Source organism: Trachurus japonicus, chromosome 18 (assembly GCF_045865225.1).
Source record: "Trachurus japonicus isolate A0001 chromosome 18, Traja_1.0".
Taxonomy (NCBI): domain Eukaryota; kingdom Metazoa; phylum Chordata; class Actinopteri; order Carangiformes; family Carangidae; genus Trachurus; species Trachurus japonicus.
The window spans coordinates 28,611,697-28,627,069 of record NC_140924.1 but is presented as its reverse complement, the minus strand read 5'-3'; the positions used below and the strand labels follow the sequence as shown (position 1 = coordinate 28,627,069).

Sequence of the window (15,373 nt, the reverse complement as noted above, 5' to 3'; positions counted from 1 at the left end):
CGAACAACTTTTTCATGTGTTATGCTTCAGGACACTTGGGTCAGTATGGACAAGCAGTATGGAGGTATCTGGATGTTTCATAGTGTGCGTTTTGGACGATTCAAAAGTGAATTTATATGAAAATCCATTGCCAGCCGGACCCCCCCCCCCCCTGGAACTCCAAAAGCGTTTTGATGACTCCGAAAGTTCTCTCAACCCTTCGTTGGCATGACAGTGAGTAGAAAATTGGTGAATTATCGATTTTGGGTGAAGTATCCCTTTAACTGTTGCACATTTTTATCAGTGCATTGTTGTGTTATTTTCACTGCACATCAGTATATATATATTGGAAAAATATACTTTAGTAAATCACTCCAGTAGATGTACTTACTATTCTATTCATGCCTCTGGTTATATTGTTAAAAATAAATGTATTTTTAACTTTTATCTCAGCAACTAACTTGTTGCTACTAAATAGAGACCCCAGTTGAAATAAGCAGAATTATGTTTCAACATTCAAATAATTGAATTATTATGTAAGGCAAGTTTTCCAAGATGACTTTCTTGTGATTAGTAAATTACCAAGAATCTCGGCTTATGTAACACAAACAAAAATATTGCTACTTGGCACCAATGTGTCAATTTATTATGGGGATGAAGCAATACAAATATCAACCTAATGCCTCCCCCTGACACGAACTTCAAAGTCTACAGAAACATGAAGGAGGCACAGATGAATGTCTGTCTGTGGAAATTCCCTCCGACATCCATATTTCACACACAGAGCGACGCTGACAGCGCACACACTCTGTCCTTGTCTGTCACAGCATTAATGATGAATAGCTCATTGATGTAGTTTTAGACTGTGACAAGCAGGACATTGATCATCTGGTCTGAAACACAGGCACTCGACACACCAGCGGCTGCGTGACCTAATTGCCTCGCAGTCAAATCAGCTCGAGCCGCGCGGTCATGGAGACAATGAAAGCAGACAGACGCTGGGAAAGGCAAAGAGGACGATGGGGGCAACAACAGTGCTGTTATCACTTGGCTGTCACCACTAGAGGAGGAGGAAGAACAAGAGCGAGAGCAGGTTAAAAAAAAGATCTATTCTACACTGAGAAATAAGTTAGAAAAGTTGAAAAAGGGCAAACTCATTTGCTACATCTGATTCTGTGCAAAGTCCAAAACCAAAAAATGAAATAATAAATTAATCAACACCAATAAAATCCCTCCGTGTTCCTCCTTATAAATTATGCTGCTAATAAGATGTTTCCTGCAGCCCACCACAAATCTGTCCTGAGACCAAACTGATATTAAAGAGAAAGAGAGAAAAAAAAAAGTAAATCTGGGATTTTGGGGGAAGACGAGCTGCAAACCATGTTAATGCAAATAAATCGTGTTATAATGAGTATGGCCAGCAGACAGAGAGCAGAGTCACATCGGGAGATCTGCTGCTGCGTTTCAAGCAGAATGTGGAAACAGGAGAGGGCGAGATGGAGGAGAAGGACACAGAGACTCCACGATGGCAGCTGGGTGACTTCTTTGAAGCACTTGAAAAAGACAAGAGGACAGAGGATGAGAAGAGATCTGCAGACTGGATTCATGGAGCCACACCACAGAGGAGAGGGAACTATGACCAGGAAATACATCTGATACAAAAATTTAAAAAAAATCACAGTACCATAGTTAGATTTATAGCTACAAACGTGAAGGAATCAATTTAATTTCACTCTCGTAGTGATTCCCACACGCTGTCAGGAGGTATATATAATGTACTGATATGTCACCAAAACAAAAGACTATGAGCACATGTGACTGTGACTGAAAGTAGAAAAGAAACGAATATGGTGGGTGGAAGAAATGGGAGCAAGGCTGAGACTGCAGAGGGGACAGAGAATAACAAACCTCTCAAACGAGACGGGGAGGACGACCTTGTGTTTTACTTAAGAGGCTTGAAAGCTGAGATGAGAGAGACGCACAAGATACAAACTAACCTGAGGCAGAAGGAACAGAAATTTAAATTTAGGAGGGGGATGAGTTTAATTACTGTGCTGTGCTGATAAAACAGTCTGAGCAGGTTTGTGTCTTTTTGCTCCATCACAAAGTAAAAGCAAGGAAATAGGACAAACAGATGATTCATGCTCAGATGTATGGATAAAGAATGTTTTAACCATGCTGATGTATTTTGTCACATAAGGTGAATTCATTGATGATTAGAGGTGAAAGTCCGAGTCATGGTCTTGCTCAATATCACTGTGATGAAGACGGATTACAATGTCAATAAGGTTTGACTCTCCTATTTGATCCGTGGGCCTTCATGCAAAAAAAAAAAAAAATCACTTTGCCTTGAATTTTCCACTAGAGCGATCTCACAATACTTCAGACTGTCAGATCTAGAAATACAATTTTCAGCTTCCAATCTTTTCTAGTTTGGAGAGAGAGGTGATGAAGGCAGAGGAGTGTATGATTGACGGAGCAGCATTAGTGGCAGACGGAGGCAGGTGGACACCGAGTGTTTAATAGCTGTGAACTCATCTCAGCCTGAAGGGCCCTTTTCTTTTACTCACTCCCTGCTCCTTCTTCTACCAACCGTCTGTTGTTCTGTGTGACATACGGGAGACAAAAAAAAAAAAAGCAAAAGGGCGGCGTCACTGCAGATCTGAGATGTTTGTTTTCTGGTTAAACAGGTAGCACAGAGAGGATTAAAAGACGTAGTGACAGATAAACAAGATGCTCTGACGGGGTTAGATGAAGGAAAATGGTGAGCGTGATGCGAGAGCGAGCAGCCACTTCTCAGCGTGGAACTAATAAGTTCCATATCCTGGTGTGAAGAGTGATGCCGGTCTCCATCTGTATGATCACCTGCTGCTCTGCCAACGTCACACAGACGTGTGAACAGCCTGACCTTGGCAGCATGTGTGTGGGTGGCGAGATGAAAAACACGCGCTCCTGATTTTCATGCATCTCGACGTCCCCGATCGCATGAAACCATATTTATCGACCAATAAATTAAACGCCGACATGGAAAACTCATTCAAGCAGCACGTTCTTGAGCCAAATTATCCAATTGTGTGTGTGTGTGTGTGTGTGTGTGTGTGTGGGGGGTTCTTCCGCTCTGTGGGTGGGTGTGTGTGCTCGTGTGTCAGCAGTTCTAGGTGGGGTTTCCTCCTGACCACCTCGGTGCACTTTTACTAACCGCACACTAAAGTGATGGCGCTGACTGTGACGGAAAAAAAGAGGTGGATGAAAGAGACGGAGAGGGAGAGGGCGACCCCGGGTTGAGTGACTGCAGGTGTGCTGCTGTAATCAAAGCTGAGGAGGAACAGTCTGCTGGAAAGTGCTTTTACACAGAACTAATTACACAAAAATGTAGGAATGGTGTTTATTAACATCCTCTGGGAGTTGAGTTCACAGTGGAGTTCACTGCACCGAGCAGATCACAAGATCACAAATACCATCAATACCGTCTTTCATTACTTCCAGTAATACTTATCATGTTGACTTTATTAAAATATTTCAATCTTTTGAAGAGGAGACAGCAAATCTGAATCACAATGATGAAATCAAACTACAGCTTTCCCCGTCGAGTTGAGAAAGAAGAGAGATCATTTCACACTGAAAAGACTAACTCTGAAATATATCCATCTGATTTGTTTTACTCTGACAGCTGAAGCCTCGCTCCACAGTGGGACGACTGAGGATTTTGTTTCAAGATGAGAAAATCAATGCCAGTGAAATTCGTCGGTTAAAGGGATAGTTCAACATTTGAGGAGTTGTTTTCGAGGTAAATTCATGCAAAACAGCTGATGCGCGTTCCTGTCGGGGGCAGTTTTTCAGCAAGCAGTCTCTGCATTTGCCTCGAAAACAACTCCGTCTTGTAACATTCTGTTATTATCTCATAGCGTGGTGAATTGCAGGTCACAACTTGTCCACCAGAGTGTTTTGAAGTTGTTGGATTGTGTATTTGATGAGTTTGATGAGGGAAACCAAGAAATACCATCAGCCTCCATAGCGTAGCTCGGAGCAGCTCGTGGCTCTGCTCCGCCGATCTAAAAGTAGCTTGCACCGACAATTAAAGGTAACAAACCTACTCCTAAAGCTATAGGATTATGGCAATGGGCCAATTTGACAAAATCTTGAACCGTCCCTTTACTGTAAAGGCTGAGGCCAGTATCCGACTAGCTGCAGCATAAAGAGAGAAAACAATGGAAAACAGCTGGACTGGCTCTCTCCAGAGTGAACAAGATTGAACACATTTTATCTGTTTAAAACCAAAAACTAATTAGATCAATAGCAAAGTTCCAACTGTATATAATCTTACAGTGACACAAGGCATGTTTATTCATGTTCAATGTCACAGCTCAGTGAAGCACTGTGGCTGGTTGTGAGGTAGTGGAAGAAGTTTGTTTTTGACTGGTTTGTCTGCGACTGTAGTGGTTCTCTAAGAACTACAGCCTCTACTACACCATCTACTTCAACTACAACCTTCACCACTGTGTCTCCTCCAATCAATTCTTCTGTTATTACCGGCCCAGCACACAGGTCCGACCTCAGCACAGACTGTTCTCATCTGTGGGGGAACAAGCTGCAGATGCTATCAGAGCAGGAACGTCTCTCTATCTCATATCCTCTCTTCACACCTCTGACACCCAAACATGTCCAACTACAACTTACTGAGAACTGTTGATGCATGTAACAAACATAAATGTACCACCAAGGCCAAGTTCCTCTGATGTCCCTGGATTATAGGTCCCTTTTGATAAAACTATCTGCCAAATGAGTAAATGTAAATATAAATGTGATACATTATTAGGGGGGGAAATGATACTTGGAGCACAGTGTAAATCTTATCCAAGCAATTTGAGGCTTTAGTCTCATTTTTCGGGCTCCAGTTGCTGGGACGTTATCCTCCACTGGCCTCATGACCTCAGTTACTGTACTAAAAACACATTCATTCGCTGCCAAACTTGAGGACGCTTCAAAGTTTCTGCTCTGTAAATCTTAACACCCAGAGGAGGACGGGGACAACTGAGCCCATAAGTTTTTCTCTGGGCGTCAGCGAAGTTTGACATTATTATTGCAACACTGCTATTAGACTCGCTGCGAGACCTCGGGATGAAGACTTGTTTTACCCTTTTAGAATTCTTGGCTGTCAGACAGTGGATTATAATCCTCCTCTCAAGGGGCCACACATTTTCAGAGTCACTTTGCTTTGCGACTTAAAACGTTTTTTTTTGTTTTTTTGTGTGGAAGATGTGTGCTGATCCAAGTGTGTGGGGTGTGGGAATGGCTTAAGTGTTCCGCAGGAGGCGATGAAGAAAATGGAAAAACACTTTGAAACAAAAAGAGCATAACGTGTTCAAAGTGGCAGTCACACAGATGAAAAGGCATACAGTACACACTGCAGGCTATATAACAGTTAATATGATTACACAATACAGAACACCCACCGGCTTGGCAACATGTCTATTCAATTGTGACCGGATATAGAGTGTAAAGACTGAAGCCAGGCTCCTGTCAGTGTGTACAGTTCGTACCGCTCAGTTATCTCTCATCTTTGTTACTTTTACATGCCGCTCTACACGGCCTTCACTCATGCTGCTAAATGTGACTTCATTTCATGAGTAAACTGCATGTTTTAAAGGTATAAAGTGTAGGAATTCCCCCCATCTAGCGGTGCGGTTGCATATCGGAACGTATTCTTGATGTTGCATTCACCTGAAATCGGGCAGACGTCAGACAGACAACAGACGCTGCATGTAACAGGATAAACAAGCGTCTATGTAAACAAGTGGTCCGCCAGCACGAGGCAAAACAATACAGGGGTGACAATATGTTGTCATGGTGATGTCGTATTGTTTACCTGACTCACGTTTTACCATCTTTCTCTCGTCAAGTAAAATGACATCCGGTTGGTTTGCCGACGGCCGTCTGCCTGACTGCACCTGAATGCAACATCAGTGCCTCCGTCCTTCCTCACACTACACAGTGGTGACAGTTTTAACAGGCCGAGCCGACAGCTCCGCTGAGTTTCCGTGGTTACCTACGGTCACGCTGCCACTCAGCGTAAAAAATGGCGATGCAACATGGCCGCCTCGGTTCAGTGCGTCGCCCACTTATGTATTTGTAACGACTTGTAACAACTCATTCTGAGGTAGAGAAAGCTTTCATTTGTATGCGGGTGTGATTCCACTTCAGTGAAATACGTATTTATGAAAGCAGTATTTGATTTTTGCTAATAAAAAGCCAAATAAGTTACATACTGGGGGTTTAAACATCATAAACTTTGTAAACTCTGAAACAAATTCCCCACACAGCCTGCCTTTTAACTACAATGACAGGAGCGTTTTTATTCAACAGAGAACTACTTTTAATCTGAGCAGATTCACTTCTAGAAAAATCCAAAAGTGGTTACGGCAGCGGAGTACAATAAATCTGGGTTAATACATCATAAATCTGTGGTAATACAAAGGAGATACAGCAAGAACAAGATGAAAGGAGGGAGGAAATGGGACACTTCACAGGACGTCGGCAAAGTACGAGGGAGGAGAGGGAAAGTTGGAGCCAAAAAAACATGGCATAGAGTTTCTTTTCTTTCGCCTCCTGAAAAGAGACGAAGGAAAAGAGGGGGAAAGGGAGGCGGAGGAGGAGGAGAAAGTAATTAAGGAGCTGGAGAGAGAAGAGAAGGAGAGGGGAGAAAGTCCTCTCATCTCTCTCTGTAATGCTTTGATGGAGCACGGCAGAGCCTGTGATGCAGGGATATGATTAAAATAAAAGTGAAAATTATACAGAAGAAAAATTACGTTGGTAAGGACCACACACACACACACACACACACACACACACACAGGATCTGTTTGTCCACGACATGAGTTTGTTTTCAGACTTAGACCGAGAGCTCGGAGGTCCCAGGCAAAACAAACACAGCATTATAGAGGAGTTGTCTCGACCAGCAATGTTTTATGAACAATTGTTTTAGTGTCAGTTAGAATGTTACTTCAACAATCAAACACATCCATCGGTAATACTCTAATTATAGCGTTTAAATGTGAAATTACAGTCATTTGGAACAACAACATCCTCTGATTTATTTCCCTCCCACACTACAGATCTGAAACGACAGATAGCTCTGTGGTAAACCCTCAAGGTGAGATGATTGCCACTTGTATGGCTTGTAATAACAGCATCAGTAATTATATTAAAATTGCAACATTAAATCAAATGATAGACAACACCGATGCAGCATTAACATTTAGATTGTCTCTCCATAAATCAAAGCAAATCCTGTCTGAACAAGTTAGAGTCGCTTATTCATTTATTTTTCTTATTATTCAGACTCTGTAGCCACAATGGAAATCAACTATAGATTTAACATTAATGTAGTTCAATAAAATGTTCTAAAAAGTAAAGAACAAAGAGGTGTGAGCCTGGTAGATGTTTACGATCACACACTGAATGCATTACAATTACAGCATAATTTGTGTTTTAAAAATGTTGCACGTATCTGATTAATTCTTTTCAAAATCTACCTGCAAATATTTAGTTATTGAAAAACAGAAAGAAGGATTAAAAATTTGTGAGAGAACATTTCACTATTATCAAGAACGCACCGTGTTCAGGTCCATCACCACAGAGGAGAGACTCTCAGCTATCTGTTCATTTAAAAGTGCAACATAGTGATGTACTAAAGGAGGGGATGTAGCTCAGTGGTAGAGCGCATGCTTCGCATGTATGAGGTCCTGGGATCAATCCCCAGCATCTCCATCTTTAGACGCCACGACAGGCTTCTTTAGAGTTAGATGAGAGGAAATAAAGTGAGGATTTGCCATAAACGCACAATAAGGTATCAGAAAGTGCTTCAATGGTAGCACAGTATGCTAAAGAGGCCGTGGCTTTATTAAAGGGATAGTTTTTATTTTTTATTTTCATGGTGTTGTGTGAGGTTTCTAATGTCTGTTTAGAGGTTTTCAGGTGTGTATTCTCCTAACTGGAAGGCAAGGTAATGTATTGATTATGCATCGCTACCTCACACACACCCACCCACTTCGAAAAAAAAAACAACCCCAAACTATCCCTTGAAGCAGCTGCCTTTCTGGAGCAACACACCATCCGACAAAGCCAGGATGTGTGTGTGAGGAACTGTTTACCTTGAAGCTCAGAGCTAAATAGAGATGCAATAAAGAAGGTTATTGATGTGAGACAGACGGGTGCGTGGATGGAGGGGAGATCAATGAGGGGATGATGCACCCAATTCCACAAGCAATCTGAAAAACAGTCGTGGTGTTTACGGTGTTTACACAGAATAAAGAGCGTGGTTTGAAAGCTGGATTTAGGGGCTAAATATACGAGGATGGAATGACAGCGTTGTCACTTGGAGAGGGATTTGCAAACTAGGTATTTAAATGAAATAAACGCTTTGACAAAGCTGAGAGGTGATAGGAAAGAGACGGAAACTATTTGAATGAGTGTTTTGTCAAAATATGACGAGGAGGACGTGGCAGCCGTCTGAGTTGATCTTTGAGAAGACGCGCGTCACACGGATTTTCATAATACAGCAATGCTGACAGGAGAGTTAAGGGTTAAAAAAGACAAATACACTTTGTAGACAAACAGAAATAGTCTGTAGAAAACCAGTGAAGATCAACACAAAGAAGTGCACAAAAGGAATGCACAGTCACTGTACTGAGCATACAGATATGGAAATACATTATTTGTTTATTGTGTTTTGTGCATCAGAAAGTAGAAGGAAGTTTTCTAGAAGTATACTTTTGAATTTACAGGAACACAGGTAAGAACATGCATCGCCCTCTGACTGGTACGGTTCAATTCAAAACTGTGACATAAAGGTGAAGGGAGAGTCTCGCTGTCAGCACAAGTACGTTATGGATTATAATTTTTCAGTCACACACCTCCTCTCTCCTCTCTGGTAGCACACCATCTTGTCTCTGCTGCCAGCACGGAGGAGGTTGGTGTGATCAAGAAGGGAAACACAAACAGGTGTGCGAAAAAAAGAACACCTGTCAATGTGTGTCTGTGGGAAATGACAAAAGTTTTACGTCGGAAAAAAAAAGTATCTTATCTTCTGAGAGAGTTGTGACACTGATCTCCTGGTCTGTCACACCATAAATGACAGGCACATCACACCAACAACTCACCAAAGAATCCTGCACTGTACATCACTCAAACAACTTTGGACTTCAGTTCTTCATTAGGCAAAGGTTCATATGTCATTTATGGGTAATACAGCACTGTATATAGGCCTGTCCCTACTTAAAGGATAATTACCGTTTTTTACAATCTGGACCTTATTTCTAGCAAAAAATACGATCATTTACTCACCCAGATAACTTCATTACAAGTTGTTCCGACGAAATTAGCTCCAGCTGAGAACCACGCATATCCGTATAATGCGAGTACACAGGGCAACACGGGCTAGTGCTATTCCCCTCTGAGTCCGGGGTTAACTGTTATCAACATCCGGGTTCTGTAGGTTGACCTACTAACCTCTGACCTGGATGATGTCATCTCTGAGCGCCGCGCCTCACGGCTTGTTGCTACCACTAATGCTATGGTCCGTTTCTGCGTGTTTTTGACTTGTCAGAACAAAATGAGCAGCTGGATGAAGTTCAGCTTCCACAGGCTTCCTCTCTGCAACCTGGACTCACTAAAGCTCTGGCTAGTTGAGATAAAAATGAACCCAAATGCCGAAGCGGAATCATTATTATCAGAATGAGCCGGGCAGCGGTCGGAGATGACATCATCCAGGTCAGAGGTCAGTAGGTCAACCTACAGACCCCAGATGTTGATAACAGCTAACCCCGGACTCAGAGGGGAATAGCACTAGCATATCATAACAAAATATTGGTGAATGAACGAGATTCACAGCAGATAATGTGTTATTTAGAGGCTGCATTCCGCTGCCCCGTGTACTCGCATTATACAGATATACGTGGCTCTTGGCTGGATCTAATTTTGTCAGAATGACTTGTAATGACACCAAAGTTATCTGGGCGAGTAAATGATCCAGATCTTCCAGATTGAAAAAAACGCTAATTATCCTTTAATCGGTTATGTCGGTGACATAAATATGCCGATACCGTCGAGTTGTTGTCGATTACGTCACTTATGCAAAAACACACAGCAAACGTTAACGTTCACAAAGAGAAGTGGAAGTAAATGTCTGAGGCTCCAGGTCTAAGTGTTTCAGACGGAGAAGAAGGCAGCAGTGGCATCATCAAACAGCCCAAAAAAAACGGTCAAAGATGTCAAAAGTGTGGAAATATTTCAAAGAGAAACCAGATGACTTGGTCATCTGCAGCCTTTGCAAAACGGAGATGGCCTACCACAGTGTTTTTATAAATTAAATTTTTTTTCAGTATTTCAGCTTGTATTGATGAAATTACTGTGTGCTTACTGTGCTCTGCAGCAACTTTCATACAAACCTCAACACATGCCAGCTGCACATCAGATGGTGCTTTACTGTTTTTGCTTTTATGAATGGGATCGTACTGATACTGCACTTCAAATACATGTCGTAACCTTCTATTTATTTTTACTACATGTTTTTATTGTGACCTTGTATTTTTTTTATATGCTCTGTCTTCCGTGTATGTGCAGCATTCCTCCTCTATCCAAGACCAACTCCTCCCACGGGAGACAGATGAAGGAATCCTTGACTAGGACTTTGACAGTTAAAATGATAGTGGTGAAAAGAGGGGATGTAGCTCAGTGGTAGAGCGCATGCTTTGCATGTATGAGGTCCTGGGTTCAATCCCCAGCATCTCCATCTCTTGTCATCATTTGGCCAAAAACATGCACAAGGCAACTGCACTTATAATTTGACAACCTCATAGAAATGTGAGAGGGAAATACCGTTGGTATAAACAACAGCTGAGCCAAGTTTATTTGCAGACACGTTGCTTTCAATTGCAACATTCAGAAAATCAAAGTCTATTTCAGAGTATCTGAAGATAATGTCTGGCTGAAAACAGTTAGCAGGGTGCCTTCTCTACGCTGTTGCTTTATGATGCAACGTTTTAATTGAACTTTCAACAAATCCTCTGTCCCGACTCCCGCACTCGTATGGCGTCAGAGTTACAAAATATTTAGAAGACGTTTCTGCAGAAAAACACTGAGGAAATATTGAGTGTAACATCAATAGAGTATGAACTTTTCACAGCCTGACACAGGTAGCAGCTATCATCAGCAGGAGATCGAACAGTGACATTTTCTGTTGAGGAACGGTCGGTGTAACATCCCATTACAGAGTTCAAATCATTTCCTTCACATAGATTGCCACCTCTGAACCAGTCTGTGTGGAGGACACACTTGTACCACTTCTACACGTACCACATAATATATGCTTGTTTGTCGGCATCAGTCAGAGCTGAAGGCACTATGTTGCAGGATGCACTTATCTCTTCCAGTTGGAAGTTTGAAAATTCTGTGTTTCATCTTGTATTTCTGCCAATTTAAAACAGAATTAGATAACTTACTGATGGGGGATGTAGCTCAGTGGTAGAGCGCATGCTTTGCATGTATGAGGTCCTGGGTTCAATCCCCAGCATCTCCACTTCTTGTGCCAAAAACACATAGTAGTGCAGAGGTGTGACCTTGCTGAAGAAGACAACAGATGTTGACTAAACCTGTGATATCTCAAGACTTCCTTAGTGGAATTTAACAGATTTTGGACAAAGACTCACTTGAACTGAAGCAGTAATTCCAAACCAGGGGTACACGAACACATTGCAGGGGGTAGGAAACATTTATTAATCTATTTCCAAGTATGTTCAGTCAGCCCATTACTAAAATGGTACGTACCACCCCAACTGGTTGCCCCTGGGAGACAATAACCTGCTTCACAACTCTGTGAAGACACATGCCAAGGCCACGCCAAACACCAAAACATCCAGAAAGAACAAAAATGCAGGAGAATTATTATTTAAAATACAAGATGCTGTAAGTGTAAAACATCTTTGTATAAATTAAAGAGAGAAATTTAAATGATTTTACATTTTATATTATTATAAACACGTATGAGTGAGGGGGGACTCATGGTATGGCAAACTGGCTCAGAGGGTACACAAGACAAAACAGGTTGGGAACCACTGGATGAACTGAGAAGAATTTAGTGGTTAAAGGTGCAACTTCAGCATCTCGGGTAAGACCTCCTTCAGACAATCAGCCTTCTCTATAAAGAGCTCCCAGATGTGGAACTCACTAGTACCGACCAAAATAAAACTAACCTGGGACATTAGGATCTTTAATAAAATGTTAAAGAAACAAAATCAGACCTATATGGGTCATGACTTGGTATGGTTTTAGATGTATTGTACATTTTATTGTAATGGTATGTCATTTTAATGTCTTTTTTCTTACTTTCTTTCTTTTACTAAAAGCTTAAGTAGGGACGGGAGTTGGAAACATTAGCTATAATCTCTGTATGCAGAACATCAGTTACATTGACTTGTTTGTAACGAGTGGACGTGTTTCTATGTTAACCTGCATTGTACCTATCAAATAAACTAAATTGAGATTGAAATTGACAAAGTGTAAAAACACTTGTGGTGATTATCCACCACTGTAACTCAGGAGGACAAGGTTGTGACCATGTGTCCTGCAACTCAGCTGGTTGACAGAGGCACACAGCTGCAAAACGGTGAGTCTAGTTTTGTTTTATTGAATAGTGGTAGTAGAAAAACAGGATGAAAATGTGGGGAGGGAGCGAGAGAGTGAAAGGGAGGAGTGTGAGCGGTTTAAAACTGTGAATGTTGCAGTTGCTCCAACTGTTATTACTAGACTCATTCTTTTTCTGTCGTCTTTCTCTCCCTCTGTTTCTCTCTGTCTCTTTTCAGAGCCTCAAGCTAATGATGTTTGAATGCAATGCAATAGAGCTGAAACTCAAATCAAAGCACTGTCGTGTCCAATAGCAAAAGCAAATACATCATTGCCACAATAACTCTGCATGGTGACTCATGTGCATTGAAGGTTGGAGTATTTACTGTGGGACACAGGAGCTGCATCTATTAAAAGATGAGGGAGATCAAACTGTCCTCCAGCTCAGTGAGATAAAGAGCAGGAAGCAGCTGAAGGGACGAGGTCCAGGTGTTGGTAGGAGACAGTCAGACAGCAGTAATCTGTCACTGTAGCTGTTCCAGACACTTTCTGGTGTGTGTGCGCTGCCACAGCTGTCCGTCACAGTGGGCAGCCTCCAGCGCTGACGATGACTTTGCAACTTTCTTTACACCCTGAAGTGATGCTGCTGTTTAGAACTGATGACTCTGTCTTGAGAGAAAATATAAGTTTTGTCTGGACTGTATGTGCACGACTGTCTGCACACATGCCGTTTGAAGTGTAAAGACACTTCAAGTAATGATTTGGAAGTCGACTGAACAGAAGCTGGTGAATAAGCTCGTCTGCTCGCAGCAGATTGCACGTGCACATGGACACCACGGCCACAATATGGACACAGAGATACATGCTCCGTCTCTTTGTAATTAATTTACATCACAGACAGACATGCACACGCACAGCAGCAGCAGCAGCAGCAGCAGCAGCAGATGGAGGGACTTGGACATATTTCTCCAGTCTGGAGGGAGGAAATTATTGAACTACTAAGACGACTGGCAGCCACTTCCATTGGCCTGCAGAACGCACGCTGGATCCAATTCATCCGTCGTACTGTCTGCTCTTTACTTTCCAGATTTTTGGTCTCTAGGATTTTCCATGTCAAAGTGTTTGAGCCCTTTCAGCATCAAACACTAAATGGCTAGCTCACTCACTGGTGGTAACTACAGCGTGGTGTGTAACCTTGAAGATAATTAGGATTTTCGGATATATCAGGGGCATGTACATTAATTAGCTTTCATTAAAGAGCTCCACTGCATTTGTTTCCTTAAAAGCAAACACACGGGACTGCTTCCCCTGATACCCCGGCTCAGTGGCTGCTTCTTGGCTTGACACAATCATGCTTTTCTACAAGGAAGGGAAAATTTACTATCTCCCTACAAGAAGAAAGAAACAGAAATGTGTGAACCAGAGAGAATTAGGCTTGTGTATACGAACAGAAGGGGAGGACAGAAATTAGACACGTACTTTATTTTGTAAATCAGACTAATTCTATGGGCTGTAATTAGTCTAATCGTATTATGGTAACCTGTATATGTATGTATGGGTCCAGTGAGGGGTGAAGGTGCTCTTAGTATGTGTCAGCTCTGTTGACGTTACACTATCCATCCTATGGTGTTACTGAGTGGTAGAGTGAGGTGCTGGGTTCACTACCCAACATCCTGATTAAAGGGATAGATAGACAACTCCAAAACACTCTGGTGGACAAGTTGTGACCTGCACATTCACCACGCTATAAAAATAATGACGAAACATTACGAGACAGAGTTGTTTTCGAGGCAAATGCAGAGACTGCTTGCCGAAAAACTGCCGACGGGAACAGCCATGGTTTTGCATGAATTTACCTTGAAAACAACTCTGTCTGGTAACGTTGTGTTATTATCTCATAGCGTGGTGAATGCGCAGGTCACAACTTGTCCACCAGAGTGTTTTGGAGTTGTTGGATTGTGTATTTGATGAGTTTGATGAGGAAAACCAAGAAATCCCATTAGCCTCCGTAGTGTAGCTCTGAGCAGCTCGCGGCTCTGCTCCACCGTTCTAAAAATAGCTTGCACTGACAATTAAAGGTAACGAACCTACTCCTAAAACTATAGGGATTATGGCAATGGGCCAATTTGCCAAAATGTTGAACTATCCCTTTAAGATATAATCTTGGCTTTGCCTTCACAAAATAACAATTTGCACTAGAGCTGATGACATAACACTGAATAGAGGATTTTTGTTTTTCCCTGATTGGACCAATTGATGAAAGAGCTTTTACAGTTTAATCTCATGTCACTGATGAGATAGAAACTGGAAGTGAAGTTACATTCTGTTCTGTATCCTCTTGGCTGCTTGGCATCATTGTAAGCGACCGGATATTTATGTGGTAACGTTGTATCAGTTTGGAGGAAGACTCTCCTGGACCAAAGCTACAGCACAGATGGAGCAGTACCTCACCACGGGGGTAAAGGAAGAGAGACGCGCTCCAACAAAACATACAGTAGGTGCTGGAAAGCAGACGGAGCTCTGGGTTGATGCCAGCAGCCCGGTCAGCCTCAGGTGACGTCACCGCCTCTCCTTGGACTCAATCAGGCGAAAGGCTGGAGGACACCTGGCCACATACTGATACTGTTACCAATGACTGTCTGACACGTTTTTTCTCTCTCTCTCCTTCTTTTTTCCCAATCTCTGTCAAAATCTTTTTGTAGCTGTGTGCATCCAACGTCAAGTGGTGTAATTCACTAAATGTAATTCACTTTTGCAATGCAACAATATGTTTTGA

At 42.1% G+C, this 15,373-nt stretch overlaps 1 protein-coding gene and 3 non-coding genes across 4 annotated transcripts in view; 3 read left to right on the top strand and 1 right to left on the bottom strand.

Moving 5' to 3' along the window:
• m1ap (meiosis 1 associated protein) overlaps nucleotides 1–15,373 on the bottom strand; it is a 44,601-nt gene that overhangs the window by 16,119 nt on the left and 13,109 nt on the right. The gene's annotated exons all lie outside the window — the stretch shown is intronic.
• trnaa-cgc (transfer RNA alanine (anticodon CGC)) lies at nucleotides 7,675–7,746 on the top strand. Its single transcript has one exon. It is a non-coding gene; the product is annotated as a tRNA-Ala (tRNA).
• trnaa-ugc (transfer RNA alanine (anticodon UGC)) lies at nucleotides 10,697–10,768 on the top strand. The gene has a single exon. It is a non-coding gene; the product is annotated as a tRNA-Ala (tRNA).
• Nucleotides 11,483–11,554, top strand: trnaa-ugc (transfer RNA alanine (anticodon UGC)). Its single transcript has one exon. It is a non-coding gene; the product is annotated as a tRNA-Ala (tRNA).